This window comes from Manis javanica, chromosome 18, assembly GCF_040802235.1.
Source record: "Manis javanica isolate MJ-LG chromosome 18, MJ_LKY, whole genome shotgun sequence".
NCBI lineage: Eukaryota > Metazoa > Chordata > Mammalia > Pholidota > Manidae > Manis > Manis javanica.
Genome location: NC_133173.1, coordinates 13,741,610 through 13,760,504, shown reverse-complemented (window position 1 = coordinate 13,760,504; position 18,895 = coordinate 13,741,610). Strand labels below are relative to the sequence as shown.

The window sequence follows — 18,895 nt, the reverse complement described above, 5'->3', positions numbered from 1 at the left end:
TTATGGTTGAGATACTCAGATTCTGTCCATTTAGATGCATGGAGTGTTACTATAAACACATCCTTGTATACAATTTTGAAATGGGAAAGATTTCTACTTAATGGTTTTCAGTTTCCTACTACTTTTATTTATATCATTATGATTTTCTCTCTCCTATTTGTGGTCAGATCCCCTAGGAAATTTTGTTTCCTGTATCTTATTTTTCCTATACATGATGCCTCATGTTTTCTGAGACAAGAATTGTACTACCTAAAAGGAAAAGTAAGTATAATATATAACTTTCAATTGGTAATTGTTTCCATTTTAGGTTGACACTGAACTAACGATTTTTTAGTTGTAGCTGAATTGAAATACAATGAAAAAAGTGGTTTCCTTCTGGGCTTTTTTTTTTTTTTAAACTGGATTTAGTAATTTGAAGGTAATTAAAAATGAATAGATCTCAGTAATGTATTTATGTTCCATAGTTATGGGTTAGCCAAGCAGTGTTCATGTAAAATAGCTGGGTGGGATGCAAGAATCCTGAGGTAATGAATAGTCTGTTTTATATATTTATTACATTTCATTTGTTTAAAATCCTTTTCTCAGTAGTTCCAGAACACCATGAAATGTCTAGTTGAGGCATTATCATACCATTCTGCAAGGTAATCTCCCCTTTCGAAATAGTGTTGACGTGTAGTCAGATCTCCAAGGGCTGGGTTGGAGCTCAGGCAAAAAATTTGGGGGCATGGCACAAGCAAAGGAGAAGTAAACACTTGCCTTTTCTCTTCAAGAGGACAGTAGTTTGTTTGTTGATCTAGCTGTGAGACTATGGAAGATGAAAGACACATTCTGGTGTAAAACGCAGGGAGTGGCCCAGGGGTGGGGGAGGGCGGGGGCTAATCCGTTTGTTTGAAGATACGATGGCCTGGAGAGGATTTTTACAAGAAATGCTAGATTCTCACAGACAAGAAATACAAGATAATTACTCACCTGAGTTTGGAATCATCATTACATTCAAGGACATTTTCTTTTTAGGTGGTTTTATATATGAGGATTGAATTCAGATGATTCATGGTTGTAAATCTTGAGGCGTGAGTGGAGCATGGCAGGGGAATCTCATAGACACTCAGGTTAAATTTAATTTGAAGATAGTCCCTTTCTAACTTCCTGCTGCCAGAGCTGGCAAGCTAAGCGAAAAAGTGAAAGAGCAATTCGGATAGGTCTTGTATCCCCTACTCCCTTCCAAAAGCTGATTTTTTCACTTTGGGTGAAATTTTTCCTCATTTTTCCCAGAGTTGATGTTCCTCTAGGATTGTTTTCCCTGAAGCATGTGCTCATTCACCCTGCATATGGGCAGAGCAGCCAGACGAGACGTCTGAATGGCACAATGCATTTTAGTGTGCTTGTCCTTTCCAGAGGGTGCCCATGTGTTCATAAGGTGTCTTTGCGTGTGTGTGTGTGTGTGTGTGTGTGTGTGTGTGTGATTCAAGGCACTTTGTATCCACACACCATCACCTCTAGCACCCCATGACATGTAGCCCAAATTGTTCTGGTTGCCCTGAAAGTAGCAATGTGTGGTAACCCCAGGGGCATCAGGAGAAGGCATTTGTTTTGGTTGTCTTGTGTAACCAATTAAACCTCTAATCCTGGTCCTTAAAAGAAAACTCTAAAATCCTAAAGTAGCTCTTGATAAGCTGTTACCATAAATTGCTTTTTGGGAACCAACAAATAGGACTCATACCCTTTTCTTCCTGGTTGGTGGGCTTTGTAACCAAATCCCTTTCTAAGAGTTTTGTCAGCTTGCTAGGAAAGACAATGCGTATTGGGTCCTTTGAACTGGAAAAGCAGCCACCAGGAGCTTCCCGTAGCCCTTCTCCGCGATGGGTATGGACAGAATTTGTTAGGCCTGGAGACCTGGGAGGGGAGACGGGGCAGGATACAGGCGCTCATGTGGCTCTGTGAGGGACTGGAGCAAACCTGGATCCACACAGGTCCCCATCCAGCCTCTGCATCCTATCTGTTTCAAGTTTGTTTGAGTCTTTGTCTCAACTTTTCCTCTGCTTTGGTGAGATGCTCAGGAATGGTTCAGGGAGGGCTGGGATGGGTTGGCACAGTGATGTAGTGAGCTCCCACAGTCTAGAGCAGGCCAACGGTCTAGATTTGTCTTAAGAGTCAGAAAAAAGTGCAGAAAGAGTTGTGTCTGTCAGCCCTTCCCACTCCACTCCCATCAGACCTCTGGGCTCCAGGGAAGAGTGCCTTCCCACTGCCTTTGGCCAGCCCTCCTCGAGGGGGCACGCAGCTCCGGGGACTCTTCAAGGAGGCTTATTCCAATGGCTGTTACACCACTTTCATAGCTAGTACATGAGCCCTTCAGGATAAAACACACTCTCTCTCCTCCGTCTCCTCCCCTCTTCCTTCTTCTATTTGGAAACTTTGAGGCCAGCCTAGAAGGAAGGTGGGAAAGAGCATGCAGTGCAGGAGGAAGAGCTGGTAGACAAAAACAATGCATCTGCCAGAGGTGTGCAGAGGCCTCTACAAAGTAAGCATCGGGCTGCAATATCATGTCTACCTGCTAAACCCTCTACAGGTGGTCTAAGCTCTGTGTGATGTCCACAGCGACTCAGAGTGACCCGCATGGGGCCAGCCCACCAGCCTAGCTTGTCCTGTGTCACCTCTGCTGATGTCTACTGGCATGAAGTACCTCACCTCCCTTCTTCTTCAACTGTACCTAATAGGAGCTACAAAAAAAAGAGTTCTGGTTGAATGACAGGCACCTCTGTCTAGGATTGGCATGTATAGGAATAAATATTAAGTACCTTGTAATAGGTGTTATCCGAACTCCCATGGACATTCCCTCCCAGCGTTTTCAGCACTGTGAAAAGAAGAGCTGACTCCCAGAGATGCCTCTTTCCCTGGACATGAAAGCCAGGAATGGTACTGCAGCTGGAAAAGTCCATTCTCTGGCATTAGTGAAAGATGCCGGCTGGTGTGTTTATGAGCGTCAGGCCAGGCATCCACGGGACATGGACATAAGAGTTTTAGGGCACAACTGACCCTAAGCCCGACATGATCATTAATCTGCAAGTTGAAAAGTTTTCAGTAACTGGTGTGGTATGTTCTCTAGGCATTGGCTGCCTTGCTTACTGACCTGTGCCTGGCTCACAGTTGCTCAATAAAATGCTTTTGTTAGTTGTAGCATTGACAGGACTTTTATAAATCCAAATAACTTGAAGGCAGATGTCGTGCTTTTAGCAGCTGAAAACGTACTAATCAATAAAGCTTAGATTCTCCTAAGTAGGGCATTGAGCTCAAGCTGCATCCTGGATGTATTAATAGATGAACCACATCATGTGATGGATTCTTTGTCCTTCAGACCGTCCCTTTGCCTGGATGAATCATCTGAGCAGCTTTCTAGAGACTCCCCTTGTGCAACATTGTGCAATAATTGTACTTCTTTCTGATATCTGAGGCATTCTGGTTCTATGGAGCTTGGTCGAGTTACATTTGGATTACCAGCATGGCCTCAGATGTGAATGCATTCTCTAAGAAAGAGTAGGGGTTAAAACCATCATCTGTAGACAGATGGGCTTCCAAACTGACTCTACCACTTACTGTCTATAGCATGAGGCCTGTGCCTCTGTTTCCCCTTCTGTAAGATGGCATTACCCGTGGTACCCACCTTGAGGGACGGTTGTGAGGTTTAATTGAACTAATTCATGCGAGGAGTTTATAGCAGGGCCTGGACCACAGTAAAATGCCACCTGTATAACTGTAAGCCATTGTCCCTTTTGTCAACATCGTCAGTCATTAATGCATGCACTGTCCCCCTGCCTTTTTTCTTTTCATCCTAGCAATTGGATTTTCTGTCAAGCAAAAGAAAGCCTCTATGTTTCACACACTGTACGTTTAGAGGAAACAATAGCAGCTGTATGACTATAGTAACTTTGCTTGCAAAGTAGATTTTGTGAATTTTGTCAGTAACAAGCTCCTGTTATAAACATTGTCTTACAATGGGTAAATTCTCTAACGCCAGATCTAATGAGCATTACTTCTGGATGGTTGAGGTATATTGCTTCCGTGTGGTAAAGAAGCTGTGATAAAAAGGCACCAAATATATGTTATTCAGGAAATACATGTTGTTCAGGACAACATGGCATGGAAAGAAAATGGTGCGAGGTGTTCCTAAGAGGAGCTTAGATCAGCCCAAGGGAAAGTCACTTTTGTAGGTGTAAGATCTATTAATATTAAAAATAATTTTAAAACAATAATAAAGTCTCTGGATATCAGTAAGCCACCACATTAGGTAAGCTGAAAGATTTCTGTTTTCCTCGCCAACATGTTTATCTCCCTCAAAACTATGTTTCCAGCTTTGGGATAAATTGTGAGTAATTATTTCACTTTGATTTTTGATATGGCCAATGCGGAAGTTTTCTTCCTCCAAAGAATAGTGGCTGTAAGAACAATTACTTAGCTCTCTGGGGTTACTGGGTATACCTGTGTCTCCAACAGTTCTTGGGAACCTAAAAGCAGATGAGTTTAATACCCTTCCATTGAGAACGCACTCTAGGCCATTGTGGTTTTGGTGTTGGAGTCAGGGTGAGGAATATAACCTGAACGTCACCTGTAGTCTGTGCAGGGATAGGGAAATGCACTCTTGAAAGATTGCTTTCAGGCAGTTAAAGAGGCTGTCAAGATGCTCACCTGTCCTGAGTATTCTACTCTCTCAAGGTGTTTGGCAGCTGCAGAGCTGTTCTGGTGTGGAAAATAAGGCCCCAAAGGGGACACATATTCCAGAGCCCTTTGGCATCCATGGTGCCCTGCTGTGGCATGTACTGGGGAGGGAGGCAGCCTGGGGATGGCACAGGGACTTACGGCCTGGCCAGCAGCACTTCAGGCTGCTGGGAGGTTTGGGGACCTCCTGTTGTAAGCTTGGTTGAGCCTTTTCCAGGGCAACTGAGGTTGGACTCCATTAGATCAGGATCATGGGAGCGGGAAGGGCTAGCTTCTGCTAAGGTAAATCTGGGGGAGAAGCCCTGAAGTCAGCATGAGCTCTCCCACCTCCCACGTCTTGCCGGCTCGAGAGGCTTGCCTGGTGCCAATGTTCTGGGCATCAGGAGCGTTGCCTGGCCTGTCGGGCAAGAAACGTGAACCACCGCAGTGAACTGGCAGTGAGTTGGCAGGTTCTTTAACTGCCATCTTCCCCCACTTGGTATTTTAATAATGCCGCTGGGTAGACACCACATCATAAGTCCAGGGCAAATAGTCTCAGAGTTGCTGGATTCAACTCCAGAGAAGGTTGGTTTGGGTTTTGAGGAATACTTAAAGAAAATGTTCTTTGTAAAGTGCTGCACCAGGGCTCTGCTGTGAGATCCAGGGGCATCCACGCAGCCCGGGGTGAGGGCCTGTGGTGAACACGGCTGCTGGAGGGAAGTGGTTCCATTGGGTGTCCCACCCTCCCCTCTGCTTGCTAAAATTGTGTTCCCTGTGTGTTTTTTGTTAATGTTGTGAAACCCATTATCCCTGCCATGGCATGTAGGAGGAAGAAGGGGAAGTGCATGCCGGCCCAGCACAGGGTGTGGCGTGAGCTCAGTAGGGTGCTCCATCCTGAGGGGCAGCAAGCTGACCAACGAATCCTCACTTTGGGGGATTGATTTTTGGATGAACTAAGTGACGTGAGGTCATGAGAGCCCCTTTTATGGTTTGAATGAAGGCTGATGCACACCCCAGCCTTGGAGGAGGAGGCCCAGGTTATCCAGCTTTGTGGTGTAAAGCATAGCAGGTGGGGGGCAGATTTTTCCTTGCATCCCTGAGGAACCCGACAGGTGCTCTGCTCCCTGCCTTCTGAGGATCAGTAGCTGTGTGGGCGGTTTGCTTAGTTATCTGCATTATATCTGTCCCATGTTAAAACCTGACTATTCACCCAGTTACCAGGTGAATGAAGCTAGCATTGACATGTTTTAGATATCATCTCCTCCTCCCCCAAATTAAAACCTTGCTATTTTAAAGTGCAAAGTCAAAATGTTTTTAGTCTCTTTTGTTAAATTAAACTTGAGAAAGCAATGCTTATTGAATGTTTATGTATGTATATGACTATCCCTTTATACCCTATTTGTAGATGATTTGTAAAATCAAAGATTGTTAATGATTTTCTTAAGCATCAAGGGTTAGCAAACTACAGTCCATGCTGCCAAATCTGGCCCACCACAGCTGTTTTTGTAAATTAAGTTTTATTGGAACACAGTCACTTTCATTTGCTTCCATACCATGTTTGGCTGCTTTCACATTACAGGAGGAAAACTGACTAGTTGAGACACGGGCAGCTTAGCTTGCAAACCTCTTTACAGAAAAAGTTTGCTGAACACCAGTGTGTTTAGTAAAGGAATAACTAGTTGCTCCTAGAACACCTCCGTGTTCCAGAAGCTCATCATCTTATGAGGCAACTTGTTCCATTTTCAGACAACTTGAGATGGTCAGAAAATTCTTCCTTTATAGAAACAAACAAAACCCTACTTCCTTATAATTTGTATGTGTTGGTTCTATTTCTATCTTGTGAACCATAAAAATAACTCATATCTCTTCAAGATAATTGCCTTTCTGAATATGTGAGGACATCTACTATGTACCCTCTGAATATTTCCCCAGATTAAACATTCCCAGTTCTTTTGCCTGTTTTTTACTCCAGAGGGTTTAGTCTCCATTGGGTAAATTCTAACTTAACCCTCTAAACCACATCCCTGAGAATTACAGTTCTCTTTTCTTAACTGGGAGAAGTCAGACGAGGACGGTATTGCCCTGATTGTGGGTGCCAGGGCCCCTGGGATGCAGCTGACGACAGTGCCATCTTCCTTGGGGGCCTTTCTGCTGATTTGTTGACATAAGTCAGCAGAACATGTTGGACTCTCTGGCTCTTTGAGCTGCTAGCCCTTGTCACCGCTGTGGCATGCTTATGTCCTTGTTATTATTTATAAAGCTTTTCAAAACTTTGTTGAATAAGATTTGGACCCTCTTTCCAAACTTGATCTTTTTATATCCTATTTTATCTAACTAATCTGCCCTTGCTCTCTACTTTATCTCTGGATTTATCACATGTATATTATCTAGGTCCCTCTTTGAGGAATTGTCCTTGGCCACTCCACTGGATAATTCCAAGTTGAATTAGACCCCAAATGACCTGCCTTCATAAGTATCACAAGAGGTACTATTGTTGGCAAGCAACCATCATTCCGTTACCTTAAATCTATAGACCACTTCCTTTCTTTTATGCTGTTCTAATCTTTAGATGAAAAACAGTGGTTTAAGTGGTCCTTCTAATAGTGCTTGTGACTCTGGAGCTTCTATTTAGATGTTCCCATCATCCCCCATGTCGTGAGTGAGGGTTACCACCTGGTGCAATGGAGGTTTTGACCAAATTGAATTGTGCTGACTTCCGGTGTTAATCATGCTTTTTTATTTTCTGCAACTCTGGTGCTTTGACATCTTGGGACCTTGCTAACTCTGGAGACACACTGCCCCTCCCAGGACTAGCCAATTTACTAGAGATAGTAAAGGGGTGTACCTTTTGTATGCAGACAAACCAAGCCAGAGACCATGCTCCTACCGCCTCCTGTATAGGGCTCTCACGTTCAGGGGTGATATTACCCTGCCCTAATCACCCACAGACTGTAAGAGACAGTAAGAGACAGCCTCTACCTCCCAGAGCCCACTGAAAATATTCAACTCTGGGCAACCCTGAGCCCTCTTACCCTGCCTCACCTGTCCCTTCCTATGGAAATGACAATAAATCTCTCGCTTACATCTTCCTTTGCTCTCTGCCTCCTGACGGACCCTGGTGCTTCCCCATGTGGCTCTGTGTGGCATGGCACAACCTCACCTCTTAGGAACTGCAAGTTACAAACTATCTTTTCAGTGGCAGTTATCTCCTGAGCTGTTGGTCTCACCATACCTGACTAATAGTAAACCCTACATTATAAAACCGAGATTGTCACACACTGAGAAGTGGATGACAATCAGGGCCATTTACTGGATGCAGAGTGGCCCCATCTATTCCTTATGTCTGAGCCTGAGAGTTTAGAAAAGGTGTGGAGGAGCCTTAGCACCAAGAATTGCCTTCTCTGATGAAGTGGATTGCAGATATATGAGCCCCAACCCCACCATCGTTATGGTTCCATATGTTGAAAATTACAGTGAGTTTTGATAACATAGCTCAGTCAGTTCAATGGAAAAAATTCTGGTCCACCATAGTTGATGTTTTTTACTTTCAATACTTTACATCCAAACTAATGCAAGACCATCTCTTGAATGTTTCGTAAACTGTGAGATAACTGAAGTATGTAAGATGGTGAATTCAAGCCAGTGTCTCCTACTTGAGCTTCATGACAAATGAAGCGCGTGATTGTGGTTTGCTAGCCTCACTGGACCCTGTCGGGAAACCAAGATTAAACTTTAAAATAAATTTTCCTTTAAGTTACTCTTACTGGCATGAATGATAAATCACTTCAGAAAAACACTTCACCAGGCAGCTGAAGGTTCTTTTTATGTAGCATTGATCTCTGCAGCCTGATATGGCTTGTTTACATGGTCGGAAAAACAAAAATGTATGTGCTATGCAGATGGCTTTCAGAGAGTTTGTTAGTGCCTTGGCCATTTGGAACTCCATTTCATTAAAATTAGAAGAATGAAAGAGAAGTGAATAGGAGAAGAATCAAATAGGGAAAGAAGAAACCTCTTTGAATCTAATGTCAGTGACTCAGACTGGGAGAATGGCCATTCCGAATTATTTGAAGTACAGAGAAGATTTCCTTAATGGCAATATTTCAATTCTGATAATAGGCTTTTCTATTTTTTAAACACAAAGATTGAGTTTTTTCAAGCAAGCAGCTGGGAAATGATGAGTTTTATTTGTTAATTCACATTTTTTTCACCAGGAAAAGCCCTTAGTAATACAAAAATATAGGTACTCACTTAAACTACTTAAGTCCGAAACCAGTGTACATAAGATATAAAAAGCGGAACATTTTAAAAGGAGCAACTTAGTACAATTTAAAATCTTGGTTGATGTTTCATAAGAAGTTTAATAGAAATCACCAACCTTAATTGTGTAATCTGGATTTTAAAGCAAACAGCCCTCTCCTGCCGGGTAAAAGGAGAACTTTCTGGGTGAGGTCAAAGGCAACAGAAAATCTGGGGAACAATGGCCGTTCTCTTTAATGGGTGTTGTTCCTTTTCCTGTGGTAACAGCCTCTTCCTGTTGCTCCTTTCCTGACGGAATCCTGTAGCTGCTGAAGAAATGAGTGGGGGAATCATACCCATCCTTCTGCAGCGGAGAGCACCCAGCCTGTGAAAGCAGGCCTTTGTGTGCGCTGGGCTGGGTCCCTGGCATACAGGGCACAATCAGGCTATTGTTTGTTTGGGAAAAGCTACGGCATCCTATTGCAATTATTTATGGAAGAAAATATTTGATGTTTTTGGAAGAGGTTGGGTATGGGGGGAGGTGGGAGGGGAGCTCACCTCTGGTCCCATCCACCCCAGATCTCTCTGAGGGTAGGAGCGAATGTTAGGTGAGTCCACGTGTCAGGGTGTTCGGGGCAGAGACATCTGAAGCACCCCTAGCATCAGTCTCAGAGAGAGAAGGAGCATCTCACGCTGCCTGAGACTGATGTGCGGCAGCCTGTTCTGGGCTTGAGCCTTCCAGCGCCTTTTGCTTTTGGATGCTTTTTTTGTGCTTTTGCCCACACCCTGCCTCCACTCTGGCTGGAGTCGACCTGTTACGTTTAAAGTTGGATGCTCTTCTGTACTCCATCTGCTTATTCTTCCGAAGGGGGTTCCCACACTCCTTGCACACCAGGCGCTTCGTGGGCTGCTGTCTCCGACCGCCCAGCCCCCTTCCCCAGTCCTCCCCTGAGGGCTCCATGCCTGTGCCCGCCTCATCTCCTCCGGAGCTTCTCTCTTTCTCTCCTGTGGCAGTTACCATGCTCTCTTCTCCCTCAGAGGCTTCCCTGGTGGCCCTGGTCAGGGATACCCCCCTTGTTTACCTGTCCGTCTGTGACCTGAGCAGCCAGCCCTCCTTACAACTCTCAGTAACTCTGAAGTGGCTCAGCCCTCTCACACAGTATGCCTTCAGGAATTTGTGAGTTTCTCTTCCGTATTACACATTTTCCTTCACAGAATCATCATTCCTCACCCTGCCGTTAATGTCCAGACCTGCCTTTTCAATAAGCCAGGAATTCAGAAGCCCCTGCCTTCTCTAAGTATGACGAAGAAACAAGTATCAATCCCAGCTGGTGGGTCCCTCCCAGGGGACCCAGCCTTTCCGTCCTCCTCTGCCACTGTGACCTGCCCTCCAGGTCTAAGGAGGGCCCTTGAGAAGTTGTCAGCAAGTTTTATTGGAGTGGCACGTCTTCCGTGGCTGCACATAACAAGCGTTGGGTTCTATCTTCACGCGTCTGGTTCCTGGATGGTTTTTTTCCCAGGCCTGAGGTTCACCATGACATTGAGACTTGATGCTGCCTGGAGTGAAAGAATATATTCTGAATAACTACTCACTGTGGGTATCACAGTTAATTATCCTCTCCTGTCCCGCTTGGTGCCCAGAGGAGTCTGACCTTGGCACAAACACGGTGACTTTCTCTGGGGAGATGGGAGAGGAAGGTGAGTCCTGGGGAAAGGCACATTGCTTGGCGTCATGGCTCAGGGAGTGGCCAGAAATGCCCCAGCTGTTTACACCTGAGATCTTATTGATTGTGTCTTGTCCCTATAAGCAATGAACAAGAAAGAGAAGGTTTCTGCATTCTTTATGGGAGTGCAGGGTCGGGAGGTGGGGGGGACAGACAATAAATAAAGAGAGTAATAAGCTAGTGATGACTACCCAAAAAGAAAATAAAAACGGTATTGTAACTGAAGTGCAGGAGTGCTGGGCGGATGAGTGGGGTGTGTGGTCATGGGGCACTATGTTAGGCTGCCTAGTGAGAGAGGCCCCTCTGAGAAGGTGGCATTTGGACTGAGGGGCATTGGAGAGCCAGCCGTCAGCCAGGAGACGTTCACGGGGAAAAGCAAGAATAAAAAGCTGTGAGCTGGGTACAGACTGGTGACTAGGAAGCCGAGACTTGGCAGATGGGGGAAACTGGGCTTGTTAGTCAGCTGGGGCTGTCACAGCACAGTGCCACAGCCTTGGGGGGCTTCAGTTATAGACATTTATTTCCCACAGTTCTGGAGGCCAGTGGTCTGAGGTCGGGGTGCAGCATGGTCTGGTTCTGAGGACCCACTTCCTGACTTGCGGATCATCACCTCCTCAATGTGTGCACACATGGGGGAAGAGTGAGCAAACAGGTGTTTCTGATATGGCCACTGATCCTATCAGGGCCTTGCCCCGATGGCCTCATTTAGCCCTAATGACCTTCTTAAAGGCCCTGTCTCCAACACGCAGAGGTTAGGGTTCCATCACAAGAATTGGTGCCCCATTCAGTCCATAGCACAGGTTAGAAGGTAGATCAGTTGGACAGCAGGAACCGGAACAGGGAGAGCCTGTGGGCCATGGCAAGAAGGAGGATTTACCCAACGCAAAACGAACACTGGGATGCTGTGATTTGATGTTACAACCATCACTCTAGCTGCTGTTGGAAGAATGAAGGGGAAGTAAGAGTAGAAGCAGGGAGATGGGTAGGAAGCCATTGGGATAGCCCAGTGGAGAGAGAGCAGAGGCTCAGACCGCAGCTGGATTCTCAGTCTTTGGGCTGTTGACATTTGGGGTCGGATAAGTACTGGTTGTGGGGGACTGTCCTGTGCATTGCAGGACACTCCGCAGCACCCCTTGTCTGTTTGCTAAACACCAGTAACCCCACTCACCGTACCACCAGTCATGGCAATCAAAAGTTTATCCAGACAATGCCAGATGTGCTCTGTCTTGGGCGGGGAGGGAAGGGGGAAGGCGCAACATTGGCGAGTTTTTGTTTTTGTTTAGAGAACCACAAGCTCCCAGTGGTAACAATTGGTAGTGGAGAGATCTAGGAATATTTGGGCATTTGTGAAATATACAGCATGTGAGAAATGAGGAGGAAGGTATGAAAGTTGATGCGTAGGCTTTTTGGCTTGGACAGAACAGGGGTGGAGGTGGAAGGTCAGTTCCTGAGCTGGGAGTAGACGGAGGGAGGCGCAGGTCTGTCTGGGAGGTGTGTGGTAGAGAAGGCAGATGGATGAGGAGCGCTGGCGAGCATCTTTTGAGTCTGAAATGCCTCTGAGACATCCAGGGGAAGAGTTAAGAGGGAGTGGAATACAGGAGTGGGGGGTTCAGGGGACAGATCAAGGATGGAGACTTGCATCTGGGACTCACTTGTCTGTTGCTGCCCTCATAGAAAGATTAATTCATTTTCAAACTCATTGATCTTGGTTCCCCTTTCCCTGATCAAAAATTATTGAGAATCTCAAGGACCTTTTGTTTATAGGGGTTATGTTACTGACATTTACCATATGAAAAGTTAAAATTCAATAATTAAAAAATATTAATTCATCTAAAAATAATAATAAATCCATTACAGGTTAACATATTTTTGTGGGCAACAAAACTATATCCTTGCTCAATGTAGTGAGTAAAAAGGCAATGTTTTATGTGTCTAAAAATCTTTTTCACTGCCTGGTGTAGTAAAATTCAACTGGATTCCTATATCTGCTTCTGCATTCAGTCTACTGCCAATATCACCCACATCTAGAAAACTCCATTATGTGCTAATGAGACAATAAGGGTGTAAAGGCGCCTGAGTAGTGTTACGAAAATAATTTTATCTCATAGGCACTGCCCACTAAAGGGCTGCAGAAATCCCCAAGGTCCACAGACCACACTTTGAGAACCATTGATCTAGAGGTTCAATTCCCTGATTTTTACACTGTTTAGAGTGTGGCTGAAGTTCGCTCACACACTTCACAGATAATGAGTTCCGTACCCTAAGTTGACAGTTCAGAGTTTGGCCCTGTTTAACTTGAGAATCGCTGAAGCCACTTGCATGTATGTCTAAGTCTAGCTTTTTTCCTCTGGTCTTTAAAAGATATACATAGGTACTTTCATATCCATAGAAATATGTCCTCAACAGCAGAACATTCCAAGAACATGAGGAAAAACTTTAATTATGTAAATGATAACTGAGTTATTGGGCTGGTGAAAGAATCCTTTTTTTTTAAGCAATGCAATTAAAATACTTATTCTTAAAGGGAAATATTTCTAAAAGACATTTCACATTGCTTGCATTAAAGAGAATATAGTGAATATAATCTCACTTTTTCTCAATACTCAAGGTCATCATTGTGAAAGCAGCTTCATACCATGAGATAATATGGTGGTTTTCCTCCGTGGTAATTGATACTCCTTATAAAGGTAAAAGATATTCACTGCCCCACATTGTCATTATAAATTGCTTTGGTTTAAAGATACTTAAATTTATCTACAGCCTAACACTAGGCATAGATGTCTTATGACTCTAGATGTTCTTATAACTCTAAATGTACACATTAAATGCAGATAAAAAAATTCAAACGCAAACGTTAATTTAATGACTTGGGTGATATTTTGCTGAAATTAAATCACCAATCAGAATGTGAATAAGCTGCTGACCTCCATGCCCTAGTTTGGTCTTCACTTGGCACTACTGACCTCACAGGTATGTGTACCTTTGAGTTATGGAATACGTCTTTTTGACATTTCAGTTGGCTTTTCTCTTACTGCAAAGCCTCAGTTCACAGAGTACCATGCCCTAGTTTGGTCTCCACTTGGTATGTAAAAACATGTTTCTATGTTAAATGCACCTTTTCTTTGTGGTGTACCACAGCTGGAGTAATACAGTTTGTTTCCAGTGTGTTTTTGATATAAATGCTCATGTTAAAATCACGTGGAACCTCTAAATTCTAAGGTTTAATAGATGAACTAGAAGATAGAAAAATGTATCATACTTAAATGAAAACAGACAAAAATAAAAATTATTAAGGAGAACTCTTAAGCCCTTAAGACAGTGCAGAACAACTTTTGGTGTGAGAAGTACTGCAATGTGCTAAATGGCCTGAGTGCTAGTTTTTGAGATCCTGTGTTAGCTTTTTATAGTTGCTTTTTTTGCTTTATTCATGCTTTTTTCTTTAAAAAAACTGCTTTCACCATCACTATCTCTAGCCCTACTTCCTAGAATCGGCTGTTTCTGATCTACTTTGGTCTTGGAACTTAAGTATTTAATCTTGCTAAAAGTATATGCAAGTTAATATACGGTAGACTGAGTTTAGATGAATAAAACAGAATCGTGAATCTGTAGTCACTGTGACCCCTTCCTTGCTGGATTTCAGGTTCATAACCTCTAGTTGATTTATGACTAAGGGAGGCATTAAATATGTATGATACTTTAAAAATGCCTCAAATATTTTTACACCCAGTATGACTTCTTTTCCACAGATGATGAGACAAAGGCAGAGAAATGTGATGTAGTTCTCTGTCCTTAGTTAGTGGTGGAAGTGAGACTGATTTATTCATGAAACTAGACCATTCCTGGTAGGTTCAAATGTGCTTGATTTGGTATTAGCAAGGAGCTTCAGGAATAAGAAGCCTGGGGCCAAGACATATCATAGGGTGGGAGGGAATTTGTTATTGGCCCAGCACATGCAGAAACGCATATATGTATCTGTACATATGTGCACATAACATACATTTATATTCAGAAGCGGTGGCTTCTGAATTCCAACTCCACCGCTTACAAAGAGTTTATGAAATGCTAAAAATATTTGTGGAGTATGTTGCAAATATGAAGTACTCTGTAAATGATAAACAATAATTGGCTGGCAAGTCTGGGCAGAGCAAACCAGTGATATTACAAGAAAAGAGATGGGTAGGCCTTCAGAAAGGGGGAAAATTCTCTTTATCTCTGCAAGGATGCCTGAAAAACATTTGCATTGCCCCCAAATAGTTTTCTAATGAGTGTTCCCCAGAGAAGTGGCCCTGAGAGAGACGCCCTTCCCGAGATTTGCACCAAGTGCAGTGATCGTATGTGATGCTTGGTCCTGCCCCCGCCACAGGCCGAGGTGGAGTTCTCCTTAGTGTGTTCACTCATCCCTTGGTGGTGTTTCTGGCAGGGAGCAAGTAAGTACAGGATCAGGGCCGTAGGCATGTTTTAACCTTGAGGAGGCTTTGTATGTTTAGTTAACGTCACCACATTTCCTACAGGATAATAAAATACTAGAGTGATAGAAGTTTCTGTATTGCAAGATCCCAATGAGAATGCTTGAGCCTCACTAGAATTTAACATGCATTTCAACCCATTGGTGTTAGAAGTTGGTGTAACTTCATGCTAGTGAACCTCCTTGGTTTGAGTGTGTAAAGTCTGTTTACTAATTTTTTTTTGTAACATTGATTTGGGTGTGTAAAGATTTCTCATTGGTTTGGGTGTATAAAGTCTGTTTATGAATTTTTTTTTTTGGTAATACATAATCCTATAAGGAAGCATTTTCCTTTGAGTTGACATAAAAAAAAAAAAATGTTGCACCAGGGCTCTTGAACTGTCTCTACTGTTTTGTGACTTCTGTGGTAACTCACTATATGGAACGTAGAAAAAATCAGAATAAACTGCTTTATTTTCCAAATCAGAAAGGAGTTGTTCCAACTTCTGGTGGTCACACTGTTAATGTAAAAATAGTGGAGTGAGGTGAAAGAAATTAAGATGAGTTACTGTAGAGAAAGAGGGGTAGTGTTTGACCAAATTAGAAACGTTCTCTGAGTTTTCTAAGTGTGAATGATTTCAGTGAGGTTCTGGCAGAGTACTGCATGTGGTTTCCATTTTATAGTTCCCCTGCTTGAAAACAAACTGTCAGGATTTTTATTTAAGTCAATCAGATTTCACTTACTCCAGGATTAGCAGCAACCTTTTGCTTCCCTTCCCATCTCCCAACACGTGCTGTGAAGGAAGTCTTAGGCCATTGTGGTGTTGATTGAAACCTTTATTTCACTAGTTCTGTTATAAACTGGGCAAGGAAAACAAAGGATGTTTGGCACTTCAAGACTGCATAAGACTTGCTTCTTCCTCTCTCTTTTCTCTTCTAAATGACTTGGCCTGGTGAGGTCCTGAAGTCTCTGACAAGGGGGAAGCTGAAATGCAAACAGAGTTGAATAATCAAGTGATGTCACTTGGAACCAATTGGAACAGTTGGCAATCATGTGCCTGGCAGCCACTTCAAATGTCCACAAAACTAGAGTTAATGGCTTAAGCTCCCTCCTCCCCTCACTTCCCCAGTTAGCAGCAGACTCTGAGAGAACCTAGACAGAGTAGTTATTACCCCAGGCTGAGTTGCTCATGGAGGATGCATCTTAACAAGTTAGTAGGTTTTTGCAAAGCATTAAGACTAATTCAACACTTAGTTTCTGTGTTGGCCCTATCGATATGGCCAGAAACATTTCATATTAAGTGAGAAATGGGGATGGTTGAGTTTGATTCCGGTTGAGGTTGTGAGCTGAGCAGGGCTGGTCTGTGAGCCCTCTGGCCCCTTTTCAGGTGACAGACCCATGGTTTTAAGCTAACCTTAGGTTTACCCAGCTTAATAGCAACAGTGTCTTGATCTGATTATCAGGAGCAGATCTCTATAGCCTCCACACATTTTCTGTTTGTGATTGAATAGTTAAAACTCTCTCAACAGATGCTTCTCACTCTGGACAGACCACCCTGGTTTAAAAACAAAACAAAATGAAACAACCACTGCAAAAGAACAGAAACAAAAGCAAACAACTTGGTTAACTACTACTTTTGGGCATAGTCTCAGAGAAAGAGAAAAGATTAGACATTTTAAAACCAAACAACATGATTGTGTTGACCTTTTATCACACAGGTCATTTGAGAATGTGGTACCAACAAAAATGAGAATAGCTCTTCTTAATAAAATGTTTGCTGCATTCAGAACCAGTGACTTCAATGTGAGAGCATGGCAGCGATTCTCAGGGACACTCATTGATTTCCTAGGAACGTATTGGTGGTTAGTATTGCCAGGTCACACTGTTTCTCTCCAGGTAAAAGAGAGCAAATGCCCAGGCCCGGGTACACATCCGTCTGCTTAGATTCTCATTTACCCAGGCGTGTCAAATGACTCATCATAATCCTGCAGGACTTGGAAGAAATTTTTCTCTGACCCATTTTTCATTCTTCTATGCAAATGCCTCACATGTGTCCCTTCCTCTTTTGGCCCTGATGCCTCTGCCCTCCTGTAATCTGTTTCGAGTCCTCACTTACAGCTATTCCTCCCCTCAGTCCATCCTGTAAAGTACTGCCAGGCTGTTTTTTCTAAACTACTAGTTTGGTGCAGACACTCACCTTCTCCAACTAATTACTAAGGGCTCTCTATTATCTATGATGGGCAGCCCAGTTGGACTTAGCTGCCCCCCCCATCCATACCTAGGCATATTTTTTGCTGCTCCCCAGAGGCATGGGCCAGTAAACTGGTTTCCTGAAGCTTCTGTTAAGATGCTAGGTCTTCCTACCTTCATGCTGCCAACACCCATACTTTCTCCTACCTGGTTGGAATTCCTTCCTTCACCATCCCTCCCTACCTAAGATCTATTATTTCCTCCATGCTTTGTTGCAGTTGTATTTTCAGTCACTCCCCTAAGATTTGACCATGCACTGGGGGGAGGGGGGTTTCTTAAATTTGGCAGGCCTGGCATAGCCTGGAAGGCAACATAGCTGTGCCAGAGATTGGTTGATTCCGTGAGTTGGGAGTTGGACAGATTCTCCAGTGAACCAGCCCTGTGAACTTTATGGCCCTAGGCATCGCTTTGTATATCTTTCAAATGGGATGAACATCTCCACCTCCCAGGCACATTGTGGGGATGAAGTACCACGGCCTCTGTGTGTGTGGAGGGCTTGTGGACAGTGCCTGGCATGTCAAAAGTGACCAGAAAGCAACTGACCATGATGTTCAATCTTTGAGGTCCCCAAATCCCTTCCTCAAGTCTGGATATCTGCATATTACACAAGTGTGATAAATATTTGTTGTGTCTCATGCTTGTGTGCATGCACAGAAATAATCTGAATATTTTTAAACCAACCAAACTGTAGTACTTCCTTCAGGAATTTAACTTGCTAAACGTAGAAAACGGAATGATAGAATGTAAGCTGTATTTGTCTTGTGGGAATCTACACACTGTCCATGTTGCAAGTTTAAATTAAAGATTTTTGGAAAGCAATATACAAGTGATTTACCATTCCATAATTGGTTTCCTGAAAGTGAAATGATATTTATGTTAGCTGCAATGAAAGATGCAACTACTGTAATTTATCATTGAAGAGCATTTTCAAAGTGTATAGAATGACTAAAGCTTAAGTGTATCAAATATTCTCGAGGAAGACATATTTAGGTGATAAATCTATAGACTTCCTTTGGAATTTGTTTTCTTCTCTGGCAGGTGTATGAAGATTTTAAGTTTTTAGGCCTCAGTAGGAGGAAGATTTAAGGTTCCAGAAGTACATTTGTATCTCTTTAAATTTTCTATTGTTTTTCAATGACATATATAAATGTTTTAGGGAAGTGTTTACTGTAACATTACCCATGTTAGCTCTGTGCAGTTGTCTGGCAACCAATGTGATAAAGACAGAAGGAAGTGCTGTATTATGTTGCTGACAAGGATATCTCAAAAGTGCTGGAGCACTTGAATAGGCAATAAAATACTGAGAAGTGCTCCTAGAGTGGCTTGCTCTATATGGCATGTCTGTGGGGTTCACAATAGGTCTGCATGGGATTATACTCTTCTTAGAGAAAAGAACAGGAGATAGTTTATTTTTAAAATGTAATTGCTATGTTACTAAGATTTGAATTTAGTATCGAGAATAAACCTGTTTATCTGTTGTACAGTTTGACTGGCTAAAAATGTTCAGTATGACCTCCCCTTCTCCCACCAAAATAAATGAGAAGAAAT

The 18,895-nt window shown here is 43.2% G+C and overlaps 1 protein-coding gene across 2 annotated transcripts in view; it reads left to right on the top strand.

The window, feature by feature from the left end:
* Window positions 1-18,895, top strand: part of IGF1R (insulin like growth factor 1 receptor) — a 273,065-nt gene that overhangs the window by 132,120 nt on the left and 122,050 nt on the right. The gene's annotated exons all lie outside the window — the stretch shown is intronic.